The sequence below is a fragment of the Callithrix jacchus genome, chromosome 2 (genome assembly GCF_049354715.1).
Source record: "Callithrix jacchus isolate 240 chromosome 2, calJac240_pri, whole genome shotgun sequence".
Classification (NCBI taxonomy): Eukaryota; Metazoa; Chordata; class Mammalia; order Primates; family Cebidae; genus Callithrix; species Callithrix jacchus.
The window spans coordinates 61,772,701-61,793,071 of NC_133503.1; the positions used below are offsets into that span (position 1 = coordinate 61,772,701).

The following is a 20,371-nucleotide window of genomic DNA, read 5'->3' on the forward strand; positions in this document are numbered from 1 at the left end:
CTGACTCTGGCTGGCATCCCTGCCCCAGGGGCTCCCTGTGCACAGAGAGCACAACCACGCTTGATGCACTTCATGTGCAGCTGCACTCCAACCATCCCTGAAACATAGTGCTCCTGCTGGGCCCCGGCCTTCACCTTTGCAAACGTGCTTGGTTACCAGAGTTTGGACCGTGTTCTCTTGAACATGAGCCACCTATGTGGAGAGGGCCAAGAGCTGGGGAGCTCTGAAGTGGGCACCCAGCCCCGAAGCCCCCTGCACCCCCAGCCTTTCACCCAACTGTCGCTTCAGGAAAAGACAGGGAAGAGGCTCCGCAGGTGACCTAGTCCTGCTGATGCAGAAGGGCAAGGACTCCACTCCCAGGCCGCTACTCCTGCCAGATCCTCGCGGTCTAGGCTTTTGCAGGGGCACACACGCTGGCAGTGTCCCTAGCCTCAAGCGGAAGCACCACGTCCTCTTAAAGGGGCCGCAGCTCAGCCTGGCCAGAATCGCTTAGGGCTGGATGAGAACAACTCTTAGGCTAACCAATCAGAACATACAAATAAAGCCCAATTAGAGTAGCCCTTGAAATTTGCTCTCATCCAATCAGAACATGTATTCTAGGAACGCCATATATAAAATATGGCAAGCAGGAGTCTTGCGGTTTCAGACTCTCAATTCTGAGTTGGTGGGCCCACCTGCTCTGAGCTGGCTTAGAGGAGAAGGAAGAGTAGCTGCCCGCCAGGATACTGGAGCCTGCAGTATAGGGTTGCGTCACTGTTTCGGTTGGTAGCGGTGATGGAGACTAAAGCACAGCTGGAAAAGTAAAAAGATGGCGGGGTAGGTTCGCCATCCTGATGCATGGGGGATGGCTTGGAAGTGCTCTGCTGTGGGCAGTGGGCACTATCCAAGGTGTCACTGCTGGTGTTGTGGGGGCTGTTTGGGGGGTTATTTGAGGTGCCACTGCCCATGGAGGGGAGAGGGTTGGGGGCCCTTTCCTAGGGTGTGCTGCCCATTGCTCGGGAGTGGGATGGGGCCTGTCCCAAGTGGTACTGCCAGCAGCCGTGGGGCATTTTGTGGGCACTATCCAGGGATGTACTGCCTTAGGTGGGGGGTAAGTTAGAGGAGCTATGAGGTGCTGCAATGCTCTTGTTGGCGATGGGTTGGTGGCACTATGGGGTGCAACACTGCCAGTGGTGAGGGGTGGGTTGGGGGTACTATCAGGTGTTACATTGCCCCCAGTGGGTGGGGGTGTGTGATATCCAGGACATCATTGCCTGTGTCTGGGAGCTGGTAGGGGGCACTATCCAAGGCTGCATTCCCCACAGGTGGAGCATGTTGGGGCCACTATCTGGGGCTGCAGTGCTGGTGGTGGAGGCTGGGTTAGGGTGACTATAGGGTGCTACACTGCTGGTGGTGGGAGGGGCATCTTAAAAGCACTATGGGGACTACACTGAGACAGAGGTTGGGGAGCTTGTCAGGAGAGCTGCACAAGGTTGGACTGCCCGTGGAGGGGGGTAGAGGGTTGGTGGGGGCGCTCTTGGGGCCAGATACACAGCCTGAGTTGCGGGGGAGGTGGCGGGTGGGTCAGGTGCTCTCAGGGATCTACACTGCCTGGCCAAGAGTGTGTGAGTGTGCTATTACAGGCCGCATTGGTTGTGGCAGGAGCAGGTTTTGTGCACTATCAGGGGCTACCCGAGGTATCCATCGTGGTACTTCCCAAGCTGGAAAGGGAGTTTGGAGTGCTCTCCGTGGCTGCACTGCCCAAGGCAGGGAGTTGGTTGGGGGGCACTATCCAGGGCTGCACTGTTCCCAACGGGGAGTGGGTTAGGGCATTCACTATTCAGGGTTGCAGTGACCACAGTGGGGGGTGGTTTGGGTGCCATATGGAGGCATCACTGCCTGTGGTGGAGGTCTGGTTGTGGACACTAATTGTGGCTACATTGCCCACCAAAGGGAGCCAGTTGGGGCACTATCCTGGGATGTGATGCCCATGGCAGGGGGTTGGTTTATGGGTGCCATTGAGTGCTGCAGTGTCTAAGGCAGGGGCAGGTTAGGGGCTGCCATCATGTACTATGCTGCCAGTCGTGGGAGATGGGGTGTTGGCACTATCCTGGGGCTACACTGCTGGTGGCAGCGGGTTAAGGGCTCTGTCAGAAGCTGCACTACCAGTGGCAGGTGATGGAGGTTTCAGTGATAGCGGTGGTCTCTGAGAGAGGAGTGGTTCTCCTCTCCCCGGATTCTAAACTCTAAAGGGCCATCTCCTCCTGCATGGCAGGCACATGTTTATTTGATGATCCTGATCACAGCAGGGCACTCAAGACCCATCATGCTTCCCAGGCCTGAGCCCTCACATTCTGTGTTGCAGAGACTGCCAAGGATGCCCAGGCATGCAGTAGCAGACACCATGGGGTGACAGGGCCCTGTGGGTGGAGGTCTCAGGAATGGAAACCAGCACATTGGTGGAGAGGGATGGCTGGGACTGATTTTTTGCTGCTCCTGCTTCCCAAGCACATCCTGGGTGGTCCCAGTGGTTCCTGTGGAGTGGAAAGCCCAGGTGCCACAATGTCTCCAGTGTCCACTCCCTAGCCAGTTTGGTCCAAAAAGAGATGCTGTGGACTTTGGAGGGTGGGTGTGAAAGCCTTCACTGAAACTGGCATGTGGCACCAAGTGGCCAGCATGACAAGGTGGGGGTCTAACACTACCACTCTCTGTGTCCCGTTCTAGGCTTTCTTGGCTTTGCCCGCCCAGCTGTTCCATGCCAGGAGAAGGAAGAGCCATCTGCTGCATGATGGAGGCTGGAGCCTGTGGCACCATGGCTCGCCTCACTGAGATGGGTGGCAGTGACAGAGACTGCTGAGCGCCGGAGAGGTAGGAGCGTGGCTGGCTGCCACCAGGGAAGGGACGGATGCAGAGGTGGCCAGGTGGCATCCTCTGAGGCAGCCTCAGGCCCTGGGTCCCCAACTGCTGATTATCACAGGCAGAGCTGGGGTTGCCACCACTTCTGCCACACCATGTGCAGGTGGCAGCTGCAGTTGAGCCCACAGCAGGGGGCAGCAGCGCAGGTCCCAGACCTGAGTGAGGCCTGAGAGTTACTGAATACCCCCCTCCCACCCTAGGATCTGCTCCTCTTTGGCAGCTCCCTGAGTGCTGGGCCATGGGTCACAACACTGTGTGGCCACTGGAATGGGGCTGAGTGCCACTTCCCACACTCTTGCAGCTGGGGCTTCACTGCCTCCATTAGGGCCACAGTGGTGTCTGGCCCCTGGTTCTGTGCTGCTGGCCACTGCATGCATGTCCAGGGTTGCCACCACTGCTGACGTGCACCATCTGCAAGGGGCGGTTGCAATGGAGCCCATGACATTGGATGGCAGGGCTAGTCCCAGAAGACCCGAGGTCCACCTAGTGGACCACCCTCCCAGTCTAGGGCCCCTCTTTCTTGGCCGTCGCACAGAGTGATGGGTCGCAGTCACTGGATGCTGTGCAGCCGCTGGATCCTTGAGGCTGATTGGCCGGTTCCTGCTTTCCTGCAGCAGCAGAACCGACTGCCTGCATGAGGAGCTGTGGAGGCTTCTGGCTCTGGGATCCTCACTGCGGTGAAGCAGGCAGGCAGCATCAGTGGTTGTCACTGTGGCTGCTGCATGGCAGTGTGCAGGTGGCAGCTGCAGCTGAGCCCAAGGCAGAGGCTGGCTCTAGATGGCCCAAGAATTGCCCAGTGCACCGCCTAGGGTCCATCTTCCTTGCCACTGCCCAGAGTGTGGTGTCTGGGTGCTGGGTGCTGTGCAGCCTCAGGGGTGGGGCTGAGTGCCAGTTTTTATATTAGTTTTCTATGGTTGCTGTAGCTGATTGTCACTCACTTCACCACTTAATATAATACAGGTTTAATCTTTAAGTTCTGGAGGTCTGAGTTTGAAATGCATCTTACTAGGATAAAATCAGGATATTGTCAGGGCTACATGCCTTTGGAGATGCTGGGGGAGAATCTGTTTCCTTGCTTTGTCCAACTTCTAGAGAGGCTGCCTGCATTCCTTAGCTCATAGCCCCTCTTCCATCTTCAAAGGCAATAGTGTACCATCTTCAAATTTCTCTCTTTACTCTTCTACCTTCCTCTTCCATCTTTTGTTTTTCCTCAAGACAGGGTCTTACTCTTTTCTCCAGGCTGGGGTGCAGTGGCATGATCATGGCTCACTGCAGCCTTGACCTGCCTGGGCTCACATGATCCTCCCACTTTAGCCTCCCACGTAGGTAGAAGTACAGGTGTGTGATACCACTTCCAGTTAATTATTATATTATTATTATTTTATATATGTCATAGAGACAGGGTTTTTCCATATTGCCCAGGTTGATCTTTTTAAAAATATTTTCTAAATTTTACTTTAAGTTCTGGGGTACATTTGCAGAACATGCAGGTTTTTTACACAGGTATACATGTGCCATGGTGGTTTGCTGCAGGTGTCAACCTGTCATCTAGGTTTTAAGCCCCACATGCTTTAGGTATTTATTCTAATGCTCTCCCTTCCCTTTCCCCCTACCCCTGACAGGCCTTGGTGTGAGATGTCCCCCTCCCTGTGGCCATGTGTTCTCATTGTGCAACTCTTACTTACAAATGAGAACATGCAGTGTTTGGTTTTCTGTTCCTGTGTTAGTTTGCTAAGAATAATGGTTTCCAGCTTCATCCATGTCCCTGCAAAAGACATGAACTCATTCTTTTTTATGGCTGCATAGTATTTCATGGTGTATATGTGCTGTATTTTCTGGACAACCAAGGCTGGGAAGGCAGATTCTCACTCAATTTCCACCTTTTCTGCTGCCTTCTCTTCCCTCTGCTGTCTTCTCCCTTTCCTTCTGTTCTTTGGAGAAAATCGGTTTGCAGCAGCCACTGAACTTTGTCTTACTTTGTGTTCTACTCTTTGTCTCACTCTTTCTTCTTCCACTTTGCCTGGCTGATTTTTCATATCATCCCCTTGAGAAGGCTTTTTGACGTCCTTAAAAATCTCAAAAGTGAATTTCTGCTTATGGTTTAAATGGATACCATTGTCAGCAGAGGTCAGTGATGACCCACCCATCTCCTACACTACTTCCCTTTGCTCTCTGGTTCCCACATTTGATTCTGTTTTCTCCCACTTCCTCGGTCTATCTGGTAGTCCCAGCCTGCCCTGATCTCTACTACGTGAATGGAGGGAAAGCTAAGCCGTCCTTCCTGGCTTTCCAGTGAACCAGCAGGTGGATCTTCAGACCTTCCTGCCTGTGTGGGCAACCAGAAAACTTTTGGGGTGTGTTGCCATGGAGAGGCAATGGAGTATTTATTGTACTACCTTCCTTAGACTTTCTTATGCAAACTGCCCTCTTCCCTGGATTGCTGTGATGCTGCAGGGAGGTTGCTTAAATTAATCTTGTCAAAACAGCCTTTGAATCCTTCTGGAGCAGGAATTTCTTTTTAATCTCACAAGACACAAACTGTTCAAGGGAAGAATTAGGAACAAAGACAACACAGGGGGACTGGAGGAACTTGGAGATCATTTAGAGAAAAGCCGAGAAATGATTGTTGGGTTGGAAAATAGAAGCATGGTTAAGTGGTGAGAGGAATGGGGATTATTTAATTGGGACAGAGTGGCTGACAGGTGACCTACTAATAGGCTTCCAGTTTGTGGAGGGTTAGCACAGGGAGACTGGCTTCCCATTACCAGGGAAGAAAAGACACTGACAGTGGGAGGTAGGGGAGCCTGAGGCTGAGGAAGAACTTCTAATCACACAGTCTGTTAATTATAGCAAGGGAGGATGGATCACAAGCTCTTCACCGAGTAGTCTTCCTAGACAAGAGCAGCACTGGGATGGTGGGAGGGCTTTCTGTGAGTCATCCAGTGCAGAGCTTCCTGATCACTTGTCCTCAGATAGTAGCAAGTTGGCTTCCTCAGCATCTCCAGGGACTACGTGGTAAAAATACAATTTTCTGGGCCCTACCCAGACCTTCTAGTCTAGAATTTATGGGAGGAAAGTCCAGGTGTCTGTATTCTTATACACCTCCCCACCGGAGAAATGTAGAACTAACTCATGGAGAACCAAGAGGCTGGTGATGTGGAGAAAGAGGAAACACCTGCCCCAGATCCCTCTGATATTCCCTGTAGCGTTCTGCTAGTGCTTCCACTGCCCATGAGCTGCTCCAGAGCCCAGGCCACACCTGCCCTGGTGACTCTGTCCAGCATCCCTACTGGGCCACTTGGAATAGACCCTGGGGCATCAAAACTGCCCTACAGCTCTGAAGAACCCATGCGTCTCTCCTTAATCACAGGGGTGCTGGGAAAAATGCTCATTCCACGTTTCTGTTCTAGACTTCACTGGCCATCACTGAAGTCTTAGGTGGCTGTTCTGTGGAGTTTTCCAATGCCAAGGGGTCCCTCAGACACAACTGCTGCCCCAAAGGGGCTAGAATGGAGTGAGCCTGAGAGTCAAGAGATGGTATCTCTCTTGAACTTGAGCAGGCTATTTTACCTCTTCCCATCGCAGTTTCTTTGTCTGGAAAAGGAGGCATCCAGCCTGGACAATCTCTAAGTTCCTTTGAGCTTTACCTTTCTGTCTCTACTGGCTGTTTGAAGAATTGCAATGCTTGAAGAGTATAAAGTCGTAGATTCACTGTAATATTTGGTAGTGAAATATTTTAAACTCAGTGCTTTTTTTTAATATATAACTTATCTTGGGGATGTTGGGAAGGATGAGGGAAAATACACAAATACACCCAACTCCAGAGAGCTCAGCTTGTGTGTGGACCTGCCGTTCACTGTGCATGACCATGCACAAGCTCTCTCGTCCTTTGGTGGCAGCACACCAAATTACACATGGTGTTCTTTGGCCTCAGAACAGTTTTGTGTGTTTTAAACATGTAGCTTGGAATCAATGAATATTGTTCATGGGAATACTAGGAAGGTTGGGGGGCTGGAATCATTATTTCATACACTTACTTGCTTGTTTTATGCTGAATTCAAGATTGCAGTGATACTTCAACAAAAAAAACCTCCAATGTCAATTATTAACTTTGCTTGTAAGCTTTTGGGACCAGCCACATCCTGACACTTAAAAAATAATAATAAAATGTTAGTATAAGAAAAATTGCTAGCTACCTATCCCAACCCTCTGTGTTAGTAACTGAACCTAATTCGAGGCACATTGCTACCTACACTGAAATAGTGGGTTTTCCAGTCTCCTGTATGGCCAGGTAAGTTGTGGACAATGATAGAGATAAATTACTATAAGTGATCATTTAAGGAAGTCTTTTCTTTAAAAAGTAAGAAAAGGATTCTTTTTTCTCTCTCCCTTCCTCCCTTCATTTCTCCTTCCTTCTCTTCTTCCTCCCTCCATTCTTCCCAGAATGCAGTTGTAATTGCTGGAGTTCCAGCAGCCACTTTAGACCATAACATGGAAATCAAGCACTGAGGATAGCAAAGCAAAAAGCTAAAAGCCCGAGACACGATGACCATGGGTTTGCCTTCCCACCCTAGGATTGTCTCCCTTCAGACATGTTTTATGTGAGAAAAAAATAAAGCCACTATTATCTTTTGTTTCACCTATGCAGTTGAACCAAATTCCAATGAATCCATATAGGTTCATTCTGAGCACATGATGCTCAGAGCAAGACGGAGCTCAGAGTGACTGGAGCACTGAGCAAGATGGAGCTTGGAGCAGATGGAGCTCTGAGCAAGACAAAGCTCAGAGCAGTTGCAGCTCTGAGCAGATGAAGCTCTGAGCAAGATAAAGCTCAGAGCAGGTTAAGCTCTGAGCAGATTGAGCTGAGACAAGAAAGAGCTCCAAGGAAGATGGAGCTTGGAGTGATTGGAGCACTGAACAAGATGGAGCTTGGAGCAGAAGGAGATCTGAGCAAGATAGAGTTCAGAGCAGATGGAGCTCTGTGCAAGATAGAGCTCAGAGCAGGTGGATCTCTCAGCAAGATAGAGCTCTGAGCAGGTGGAGCTCTGAGTAAGATCGAGCTCAGAGCAGATGGAGCTCTGAGGAAGATGGAGCTCAGAGCAGATGGAGCTCTGAGCAAGATAGAGCTCAGAGCAGATAGAGTTCTGAGCAAGATGGAGCTCAGAACAGATGGAGCACTGAGCACATAGAGCTCTGAACAAGATGGAGCTCTGAGCAGATGGAGCTCTGAGCAAGGTAGAGCTCAGAGCAGATGGGGCTCTGAGCAGATGGAGCTCTGAGGAAGATAAAGCTCAGAACAGATGGAGTCTGAGCACATAGAGCTCTGAACAAGATGGAGCTCAGAGCAGATGGAGCTCTGAGGAAGATAGAGCTCAGAGCAGATGGAGCTCTGAGGAAGATGGAACTCAGAGCAGATGGAGCTCTTAGCACATGGAGTTCTGAGCAAGATAAGAGCTCAGAGCAGATAGAGCTCTTAGCAAGATAGAACTCAGAGCAGATGGAGCTCTCAGCAAGATAGAGCTCAGAGCAGATGGAGCTCTGAGCAGATGGAACTCTGAGCAAGATGGAGCTCAGAACAGATGGAGCTCTGAGCACATAGAGCTCTGAACAAGATGGAGCTCTGAGCACATGGAGCTCTGAGCAAGATAGAGCTCAGAGCAGATGGAACTCTGAGGAAGATAGAGCTCTGAGCACATGGAGCTCTGAGCAAGATAGAGCTCTGAGCAGATGGAGCTCAGAGCAGATGGGGCTCTGAGAAGATGGAGTTCTGAGCAAGATAGAGCTCTGAGCAGTTGGAGTTCTGACCAGATGGAACTCTGAGCAAGATGAAGCTCAGAACAGATGGAGTCTGAGCACATAGAGCTCTGAACAAGATGGAGTTCAGAGCAGATGGAGCTCTGAGGAAGATAGAGCTCAGAGCAGATAGAGTTCTGAGCAGATGAAACTCTGAGCAAGATGGAGCTCAGAACAGATGGAGCTCTGAGCACATAGAGTTCTGAGCAGATGGAGCTCTGAGCAAGATAGAGCTCTGAGCATGATAGAACTCAGAGCAGATAGAGTTCTGAGCAGATGGAGCTCTCAGCAAGATAGAGCTCAGAACATATGGAGCTCTGAGCACATAGAGTTCTGAGTAGATGGAGCTCTGAGCAAGATAGAGCTCAGAGCAGATGGAGCTCAGAGCAGGTGGAGCTCTGAGCAAGATAGGGCTCAGAGCAGATGGAGCTCTGAGCAGGAGGGAGCTCATAGCAGACGGAGCTCCGAGCAAGATAAAGCTCAGAGCAGATGGAGCTCTGAGCATGACAGAGCTCAGAGAAGATGGAGCTTTGAGCAGATGGAACTCTGAGCAAATTGGAGCTCTGGGCAAGTTAAGCTCTGAGAAGATTAAACTCAGAAAAGAAGGAGCTTCAAGCAAGATGGAGCTTGGAGCTGACGTTTCTCTGTGTAAGATGGAGCTGCGAGCTAGATGGAGCTTATAGTGAAAGGAGCTCAGAGCAAGATGAAGCTCGGAGTGATTAGAGCACTGAGCAAGATGGAGCTCGAAGCAGATGGAGCTTGGAGCAGATGGAACTCTGAGCAAGAGGGAACTCAGCATATGGAGTTCTGAGCAAGATAGAGCTCAGAGAAGATGGTGCTCTCAGCAGGTTAAGCTCTGAACAGATTAAGCTCAGAAAAGAGGGAGCTCCAATCAGGATGGAACTTGGAGCTGATGTTTCTCTGTGTAAGATGGAGCTCATAGCTATATGGAGCTTGGAGTGAAAGGAACTCAGACCAGATGGAGCTCAGAGCTAGGTGGAGCTCAGAGTGATTGGACCTCTGAGCAAGGTGGAGCTCAGAGCAGACGGTTCTGAGTGAAATGGAGCTTGGAGTGATAGGAGCTCAGAGCAAGATAGAGCTCAGAGCAGATGGTACTCTGAGCAAGATAGAGCTCAGAGCAGATGGAACTCTGAGCAAGATGGAGCTCAGAGAAGATGGAACTCTCAGCAAGATGGAGCTCAGAGCAGATGGAGCTCTGAGCAAGTTGGAGCTCAGAGCAGGTGGAGCTCTCAGCAGGGTAAGCTCTGAGCAGATTAAGCTCGGACAAGGAGTAACTCCAAGCAAGATAGAGCTTGGAGCTGATGTCCCTTTGTGTAAGATGGAGCTCAGAGCTAGATGGAGCTTGTAGTGATAGGAGCTCAGAGCAGATAGAGCTCAGAGTGATTGGAGCACTGAGCAAGATGGAGCTCGGAGCAGATGGAGCTCTGAGCAGAATAAGCTAGAAAAGAAGCAGCTCCATGCAAGATTGAACTTGGAGCTGATATTTCTCTGTGTAAGATGGAGTGAAGAGCAAGATGGAGCTCTCAACAAGATGGTGCTCAGAGCATATGGAGCTCTCATCAATAAGAAGCTGTAAGCAAGATGGAGCTTTGTACAGATGTTGCTTGATTTTAAGTGGAGCTCAGAGCAGATGGTCCTTAAGCAGGATGGAGTTCAGAGTGATTAGAGCTCCAAGCAAGATGGACCTTGGAGCTGAGGGAGCTTTGAGCAACATGGAACTTGGAGCAGATGTTGTTCAGAGTAAGAAGGAGTTCCATGCAAATGGCACTCAGAGCAAGTTGAATCTCAGATAAGATGTTCACAGTGAGATGGAGCTCTGAGCAAATGGTGCTTAGAGCAAGATGGAACTCTTGAGTAGATGGTGCTCAGAGCAAAATGGAGCTCAAAGTGATTGGAGTTCTTAGCAAGATGGAGTTCCAAGCAGATGGTGCTCAGAGCAAGATGGAGCTCCGAGCAAATTGTGCCCAGAATAAGATGGAACATGGAGCAAATGGAACTCTGAAAGATGGGGTCTAGAGCCGATGGTGCTCAGAGCAAGACAGAACTCCAAACAAATTGTGCCCAGAACAAAATGGAACTCAGAGTAGATGGAGCTCTGAGCAAGATGTAGCTCAGAGTAGATGGTGCTCAGAGTGAAATGGAGGTCTGAGCATATAGTACTCACAGCAAGATGGAGCTTAGAGTGATTAGAGCTCATAACAGATGGAGCTCACAGAAATTGCTTCCAAGCAGTTGGTAATCAGAGCAACCTGGAGTTCCAAGTAGATGGTGCTCAGAGCAGGATGAACCTCAGAGTGATCAGAACTCTGAGAAAAATTAAGCTCTGTGCAGATGGTGCTTAAAGCAAGATACAGCTCAGAGTGATTGGAGCTCTGAGCAAGATGGTGCTAGGAGGAGATAGAGCTTTGAGCAAGAAGCACCTCCAAGTTAAGATTGAGCTTGCAGAGGTTGTTTCCTGGTGTAAGATGGAGCTCAGAGCAAGATGGAGCTTGGAGTGATTGGAACTGTGAACATTGCTCTGAGTAGTTGGAACTCTGAGCAAGATGGATCTCTGAGCAAGAAGGAGCTCTAAGCAAGATGGATCTTGGAATAGACATTGCTTGGTTTTAGATGGAGCTCAGATTAGAGATCCAAGGAAGATGGAACTTGGAGCAGACAGAGCTCTGAACAAAAAGGAGCTCCAAGCAAAATGGAATTTGGAGCATATGTTGCTTGGTGTAAGGTGGAGCTCAGGGCAAGATGGAGCTCAGAGAACATGCTGCTCACAGTAGTAAGGTGGAGTTTTGAGCAGATGGTGCTTAGAGCAAAATGGAGCTGGAAGTGACTGGAAATCTCAGCAAGGTGGACCTAGGAGAAGATGGAGCTCTGAGCAGAGGGTGCTCAGAGCAAGATGTAGTTTGGACTGATTGGAGCTCCGAGAAAGATGTAGCTTGAAGCAAATGCAACTCCAAGTAGATGAAACTCTGAGCAGATGGTGCTCAGAGAAAATGGAGCTCAGAGTGATGGAAGCTCTAAGCAATATGAGCTCAGAGCAGATGGAGCTTCAAGCAGATGGTGCTCAGAGAAAGATGGAGCTTGGAGTAATTGGAATTTCAAACCAGATGGAGCTCAGATCAGATAGACCTCTGAGCAACAAGAAGCTCCAAGCAAGATGGAGCTTGGAGCAGATGTTGCTGGTGTAAGATGGACCTCAGAGCAGATAGTGCTTAGAGTAAGATGCAGCTCGGAGTGATTGGCACTCTGAACATTGCTCTGAACAATTGGAGCTCTGAGCAAGATGCAGCTTGGTGTAAATAGAGCTCTGAGCAAAAATGAGCTCTAAGCAAGATGGAGTTTGGAGAAGATGTTGCTAGGTTTTGGAGCTCAGAGCAAAATGGTGCCCATAGTGAGTACAGCTCCAAGCAAGGTGGAGCTCAGAGCACATGTTACTTAGAGTAAGATGAGCTCTGACCAGATGATGCTCAGAGCAAAATGGAGCTTGGAGTGACTGGAGCTCCCAGCATGATGGAGCATAGAGTTATTAGAATTCCCAGCAAGATGAAGCTTAGAGTAAATGGATCTCTGACTAGATGAAGTTCCGAGTAAGATAAATGTCTATGCAGATGGTGTTCAGAGAAAGATAGTGCTTGGAGTGATTGGAGCTCTGAGCAAGATGGACTTTGGAGCACATGGAGCTTGGAATAAATAGAGCTTGAAGCAAGAAGGACCTCCAAGCAAGATGGAGCTTGCAGCAGATGTTGCTTGGTGTAAGATGGAGCTCAGAGAAGATGATGCTCACAGCAAGATTGACCTCAGAGTGATTGATTGGCACTCCAAACATTGCTCTGAGCCATTGGAATTTGGAGCAGATCATGCTCCAAATTTAGAGCAAGATGGTGCTCAGAGTGATTGGAGCTCTGAGCAAGCTGAAGCTTTGAGAAGATGGAGCTCAGAAAAGATGATGCTTAGAGTAAGACAGGGCTCTGATCAGATGATGCTCGTAGCAAAATGGAGCTCAGACTGATTGGAGCTCCAAGCCAGCTGGAGCTGAGAGCAGATGGACTTAAAAAAGGGACACATAAATTGTGGTATATTTCATTCATTCATTGTGAACTTTTTAAACAGCACACACATTATTTAGATATCATTTTGGAAAAAAAATAAACACTCAGTGTTTATCTTTTGCAGTCTTACAGATGGAAATTCTAGCAGATTTTACTACCAAACTTCTAGTGAAGGAACAGACCAGATGTTTATTGGCTACATATACTATGATGCCAGTCCTAGAATCACCTTGCAATGGAAAGTTTAATGACAGTTTAGGTCTCAACAGAATACAAAATCCAACAGAAGACTTAAGTATTCCTACTCATTGTCTTCAAATATCAGAATGGAGAACTACTTGTCAAAGGTTAGTTACAGTATCTCTTTCCTTTAGTTTTCATATTTCTAACATAATTCTTGTATTTTTCTGTTAACAGATCAGAGCAGGTCCAGGAGTACATTAGAGATCTTATAGACCAGGCTTCTCATCTTTGGTAAAGGGATATTAAGAGTTGGCTCTGCTGGGGTGTCACCTGTTCTTCATTCTCATAGCTCTTCCCTTTGCTGGGACCCCTGGCCTATATCTTTCTTCTCCTTTTTGAGCCTTGTTCTCTGAATCTTCTGTTTATTTCCTCCCACATAAAAACCATCAGACTTCAAATGGTCTTGTGATGGGGATATCAACCTCTTTCTCTCCCTCCAGGACAACCAAGTCCCTATATGTCTCCTCTGGACAGCATGGGTGAAATCTTCTAAAAGACAACAATTGTCAAAACCTCCTCACCATGACAGCAAGCAAGGAGGAAGGACCCTGAAGACTCTCAATGGCCCTTTTCAGCAGGAAGTAGCTACAGAGGATGATGTCTGCCCCATCTCTCAAAAGATTTCTGGGTCCCAACCACTTGAGGGAGAATGTAAGAGGAGTAGACAGTCAGATATGAGCAGGCACAAGGGGGAGGTATCCATGTTGGAAAGAATCCCCCAGAACACCTCTTTGGATGCTCAGTACTCCATCTTCAAACTGTCAGAATGTTGTTAACTAGATTATGATAAGGAAAAAAGAGGCAAAGTGAAATTCCTGAGAGCTGAGCAGGCACAATGAGTACAAAATTGACTGCTATACCTTCCCAGGGTGGTGGTATTATGCAGTGCCACCATTAGGTAGGATTCATGTTGATTAATGTTTCCCATGTATGTGCATTAAGCACAGTAAGGGAGGATCCCCCGAATTTTGGTGAGAACTGGGCAAAGAAATAACTGAGACAATATTAGATAACAATGCAGAATGTCATGGGGATGTTTCCAGGAAGGTCAGCCCCCTCCTCTCTTGGAGTGTATTTGTACTTTCCCAATAAAAAGTTCTCACCTTTCCCTGCTGTCATGCCTTTCCCCTTTACAGGTATCCCTTCCTAATATAAGACCAACCTAGTACCTCCAACCCACCTGAGGATTTATCTTTCTTTCCTTCTAGTGGACACTATTGACTGAAAGCTGACTGGGTTATTATAATCTCCCAATTACACACATTTTCACCCACACATTTTTTCATGCAATTGCAAACTTAAAGTTTAAATATGTTGGCTGGGCGCGGTGGCTCAAGCCTGTAATCCCAGCACTTTGGGAGGCTGAGGCGGGTGGATCACAAGGTCAAGAGATCAAGACCATCCTGGTCAACATGATGAAACCCCGTCTCTACTAAAAATACAAAAAGTTAGCTGGGCATGGTGGAGCATGCCTGGAGCTACTCAGGAGGCTGAGGCAGGAGAATTGCCTGAACCCAGGAGGCAGAGGTTGCAGTGAGCCGAGATCGTGCCTTTGCACTCCAGCCTGGGTAACGAGCGAAACTCCATCTCAAAAAAAAAAAAAAAGTTTAAATATGTTAAAAAAAAAAAAAGATAAAATAATAGGGATGTTGTGTTTGCCAGGGTTCTCCAGAAAAATAGAGCCCCTAGGATAGATGGAAAGAGGGTTATTGTAAAAAATTGGCTCCACAGTCAGGGAGGCTGACATGTTCTTATACCTGCAGTTGGCAAGCTGGGGACCCAAGGGTCCCATGTCAACATAGTCTGAAGTCAGGAAGAACCAATGTCCCCACTCAAGGCAGGCAGGAGGAAGAATTCCCTGTTTCTCCTGGGAGGTCAGCCTTTTTGATCCATTCAGGCCTTTGACTGATGACTGAGGCCCAGTGCCATTGGGAAGGGCCATCTGCTTCACTCAGTCTATGGATTCAAATGTTCAGCTGGTCCAAAACAGACACATCTAGAATAATACCTGACCCAATGTCAAGGTGCCCTGTGGCTCAGTCAAGTTGACATAAAATTAACTATGACAGGGGTTATGGGAGAAAAGGAGCAAATAGGAAGGGAAACAGCCCAGAAGCTGTATCTTTCCTAGAGAGATATCTCCCCTGTGAGTACCCCTCTAGTACCACTGGCTCAGAGCTTCACCTTTGCAATGGACCCATCGTTTACAGCTGCCCTGAATTTCTATGTTGAAATTCTTGCTCCTAAGGTTGATGGCATAGGAGGTGAGGCCTTGGGTGGTGATTAGGTGGTGAAGGTGGAGTCCTCATGAATGGAATTAGTGCCCTCAGAGACCCCAGAGTGCTTTCTTATCCCTATCAACCATGTGAGGTCACAGCCAAAAGAGGAACATCTGAAAACCAGGAAGTGTGTCTGGCCAAAGTCCAAACCTGCCAGCACCTTGATCTTGGACTTCCCAAGGCTCCAGAACTTTGAGGAATAAATATCTGATGTTTACAGCCACCTAGTCTGTGGTGTTCTGTTAGAGCTAGACCAAGACCCTGTGCAGGTCTAAGGCAGGACAATGCCAGGCCAAAGACCCTGCTCAGGGCCCATCCAGCCTCTATTTCTGACTTACTGTTCCATCCCAAATATTGAGGTGACGGCTGTCAGTATATTATCATGATATCATGAGCCTCTTCACCTGCTTGTAATATCAGACTTATTCCACAGAAACTAATGTTTCCACTCAGGTCACATGTCAGTCAATAGCAATGACATGAATAATATCCCAAAGACACAGGCCTCGGAAAATATACCATCCAGAGAACATCAGGGAGAGCGACAGGCTTCCCTTTAGAGTCTATTTCACCTCTACATTTCTAGTTTCACACGGTCATGATGTGAGCACGTGCACGTCTGGCCATGGTCCTTAGCTCTGGTGTTAACCAGATCTCTTTTCTGCCCACCTGTTCCAAACCATGATCTCGTTTCCATCATGCCCCTCAGAGTTTTTGTGTCACAACAGTCTGGTTCCACTGATAAAACACAGACTCAATTTGTTTAACAATCCATTTGGAAACAGTCATTTAAGTGATTAATGACAGACAATAAATATAACTCAAATTAAATGTCCCTTCAGGTTATAAAAATGAGGTTGAGAGTCACAGATATTCCTCCTTCACACTCAAGTCCACTGGGACCAATAACCAGCAGGTCAACTTTACAATGTTCCCACCAGGGAAGGGAACCCTGAGAACCAATAGTATATGTGACCTGCTACTAATTCCATTGAAGATGACTTTTGCTACCTAGGCCACAGTTTTTACACTTTCTTTTGATCCACTCATAGTGTCATATTATGCATTTAGGTCACAGACATTTTTCTCTGTGAAAAACAAGCTGGCCTGGGTTAGATGAAGACCGACAATTATGACAGTGTTTTGTTAGCCCATGTTCTATCCCAAAGTAGTTGACACCCTAAAAAGGGAAAATCATGAGAAAAATATAATAGGTCACATGCACATTTCAATGAGTTGTTCATTGCAAGTCCCTCCTCTCTCTAATTTTTGCAGCCAAATCATCCCTTCCCTACTCTTTATGTATTTTTTTCATGGCATTAATTATCTTTTAACATACTATAACCTAGATGTATTATGTTTTCATTTTCATTTCTTTGTGTCTTTAAGCCTCTACCACCTCATTTAGGATATAAACACTGGGAGGAGACAATTTTCTCTCCATTCTGTTCACGGATGAATCTCACATGACAAGTACTGTGCCTGGCACACACTTGTTTCTTAATAAAGTGTTGACCAAATGAATAGACTGAATTTTTCTCAATAGGTAAACGTTTTGGGGGGATAGCATGGTAACAGACAAATTCATTCAGTCTCTCTTCTCTTAGAGAGAAGCAGGAAGGCTGTGGAATTTCTTGTCTCACACTCTTGTTTGTCTTGTCCCTTCTTCTGACTTCTGTCTTAACATTTGCTTCCAACTCTAGTTTGAGTGGCTTTAGCCCAGCTGGTTCATATTGAATGAAATCCTATTGCCTTTTTAAAATCATGGTTTCTGACCTTGTACCTCAATTTCTAACTCATCCAAAATGTCTCTGTTTTGTGTTACATTTTAATCCTCTATTCTCAACACTGGCCTTTCATACCTTTTTTAAGAATGACTTGATTAGACCTCACAGATTCCTGAGCACTTGAGCTGTAAAAAGGGGTTTCTGCCATTCATTGTAGTTGAATCACAGCTAAGCCACAAAGCCATTCGGATTCATTTCAAAACTTTTTTCTCCAACACTGAGCGGCACTGAACTGATTATGACTACATCCTCACCCTGACCACATAATTACATGATTGCAATATTCTGAGCAAACTCACTGGGCAGCACCATTGCCATGTCCACAGAAACAAGCATTGAAGGCCTGTGTGGAGACCATGCTGCACTGTGACGTCCTGAGCCCCCACTCAAGAACCTCTTCTGATTCTAACTTGGAAACATGTTCCTTCCTTACCTGACTGCTTCACTGATTTTCCTGGGTAAGTAGCTTTCAACTCCACTGATGAGATTAGAAAGAAAAAAAGAAATAATTTCTCCTTGGAAGATGGAACCCTCGGGATTGCTGACACCTCATTCTTAGACACCATGTCAGCCTTTATTTCTCACACGTATTAAGGTCATTGCATATCATCTGCTATGCTAAAGTACCCTTCTTTTCCATCACACTACAAGGAAATTGCAAAGAAAACTATATACAGATTAGGAAAGTTACAGGTACTCTTCTCATACAAGTTATTTCATTCGGATGGAAGTGAACTCAGGCAGAGTCTTTTTTTTAAAATCTATCAGTCCACCATCACGGTGCCAAAGAGCTCTAGGAAATCAAAAAAATATTAAATGTGGCCTTTGTCCTCAAGGCTCATAATCCAGCTGAGAGAATAAAGTGTATTTTCATAAAAAGTTACTTTTGTATAAATAGTACAAGGTGATATACCATGACTCAGAGAAAAGAGAAAATGACCTTAGTCTAAAGTGACGAGGACAGGGGCAAAGAGAATAGATAAGAGGGAGTCTGTGCATTAAAAATCAGCTCACGTTGAAATGACAAATTGCAAAAACAAGCAATGGGGAAAGGATTCCCTGTTTAACAAATGGTGTTGGGAAAACTGGCTAGCCATGTGCAGAAAGCTGAAACTGGACCCCTTCCTGACACCTTACACTAAAATAAACTCCAGTTGGATTAAAGACTTAAACATAAGACCCGGCACCATAAAAACCCTAGAAGGAAATCTAGGCAAAACCATCCAGGACATAAAAGTAGGCAAGGACTTCATGAACAAAACACCAAAAGCATTGGCAACAAAAGCCAAAATAGACAAATGGGACCTAATCAAACTCCACAGCTTCTGCACAGCAAAAGAAACAGTCACTAGAGTGAACTGGCAACCAAAAGAATGGGAAGAAATTTTTGCAGTTTACCCATCTGACAAAGGGCTGATATCCAGAATTTACAAAGAACTTAAACAGATTTACAGGAAAAAAAAACAAACAAGCCCATTCAAAATTGGGCAAGGATATGAACAGATACTTTACAAAAGAAGACATATATGAGGCCAACAATCATATAGAAAAATGCTCATCATCACTGGTCATTAGAGAGATGCAAATCAAAACCACATTGAGATACCAGCTCACACCAGTTAGAATGGTGATCATTAAAAAATCTGGAGACAACAGATGCTGGAAAGGATATGGAGAAAAAGGAACACTTTTACACTGTTGGTGGGAGTGTAAATTAGTTCAACAATTGTGGAAGACAGTGTTGCGATTCCTCAAGGCCTTAAAAATAGAAATTCCATTTGACCTAGCAATCCCATTACTGGGTATATATCCAAAGGACTATAAATTATTCTACTATAAGGACACATGCACACGAATGTTCATTGCAGCACTGTTTACAATAGCAAAGACCTGGAATCAACCCAAATGCCCATCGATGGTAGACTGGATTGGGAAAGTGTGGCACATATACACCATTGAATATTATGCAGCAATCAGAAATGATGAGTTTTTGTCATTTGTAAGGACATGAATGAATCTGGAGAACATCATTCTCAGCAAACTGACACAAGAACAGAAAATGAAATATCGTATATTCTCACTCATAGGCGGGTGATGAAAAATGAGAACACATGGACACAGGGAGGGGAGTACTAAACACTGAGGTCTATTGGGGGGAAAAGGGGAGGGCCAGAAGGAGGGGGGCTGGGGAGGGATAGCCTGGGGAGAAATGTCAAAAATGGGTGAAGGAGAGAAAGGAAGCAAAACACACTGCCATGTGTGTACCTATGCAACTGTATTGCATGTTCTGCACATGTACCCCAAAACCTAAAATGCAATTAAAATAAATAAATAATAATAAAAAAAGAAATGACAAATTGGAGGACAGTGAGCATTCAGTGAATGACAGCAGTTAGTTAGCAGGGATCAAGGGGCATTTGGCACACAGCATATGGCTACTTGAGGTCAGAGGGTTCATTAGTTCATCCATTCTTTTATTAACCTATTGTTCAATGAATTTTAGACCGAATGTGTTTAGCACAATAGATAACATGTTAATTGGGTACAAGAAAAACAACTGTGAACCAGAAAGAAGGAATTACTGCCCTCATGGAGCTGATATTTTAGGGGAAGGGACAGAAGCTAGACCACTTTGCTAATTAATAAGTTATATCTTGTGATAAGTAAGTGCTAGAAAGGGATGAAGCATGTTCTGTAAAATTGGAGGGCGGGAGAATGGGGGACACTCCAAGAGGAGTGATGGGAACAGTACTCTTGGACAGAGAATAGCAAATGTGAAGTCTCTGGGGAGCAAAGGATTCATATCTGGATAATCACAGTAGACTGGTGTGGCTCACATAAAGGAGATTTTTTCTTCCTCCCTCCCTCCCTCCCTCCCTCCCTCCCTCCCTCCCTCCCTCCCTCCCTCCCTCCCTCCTTTCTTTCTTTCTTTCTTTCTTTCTTTCTTTCTTTCTTTCTTGCTTGCTTGCTTTTTCTTTCTTTTCTTTCTTTCTTTCATTCTTTCTCTCTTTCTTTTTTGTTTCTTTCCTTCTTTCTCTTTTTTCTTCTTCCTTCCTTCCTTACTTTCTTTCTTCCTTTCGACAGAGTCTCTTGCTCTGTCACCCAGGCTGGAATGCAGTGACACAGTCATGGCTTGTTGCAGCCTAGACCTCCTGGGCTCAAGTGAGCTTTCTGCCTCAGCCACCTGAGTAACTGGGACTACAGCATTCTCCAGGTTGCCCACGCTGGTCTCTAACTGCTGGACTCAGAGGATCTTCCCACCTTGGCCTCTCAAAGTACTGGGATTACAGGGGTGATCCTGGACACACAG

General features: G+C 46.7%; 1 long non-coding RNA gene across 1 annotated transcript; it reads left to right on the forward strand.

Annotated features, from left to right (window-relative positions):
• The first annotated feature begins 591 nt into the window (after positions 1-591).
• LOC118151184 (uncharacterized) lies at positions 592-14,158 on the forward strand. Its single transcript, XR_004739312.3, has 3 exons — positions 592-816; positions 2,704-2,847; positions 13,436-14,158. It is a non-coding gene; the product is annotated as an uncharacterized LOC118151184 (long non-coding RNA).
• Positions 14,159-20,371: the final 6,213 nt, after the last annotated feature.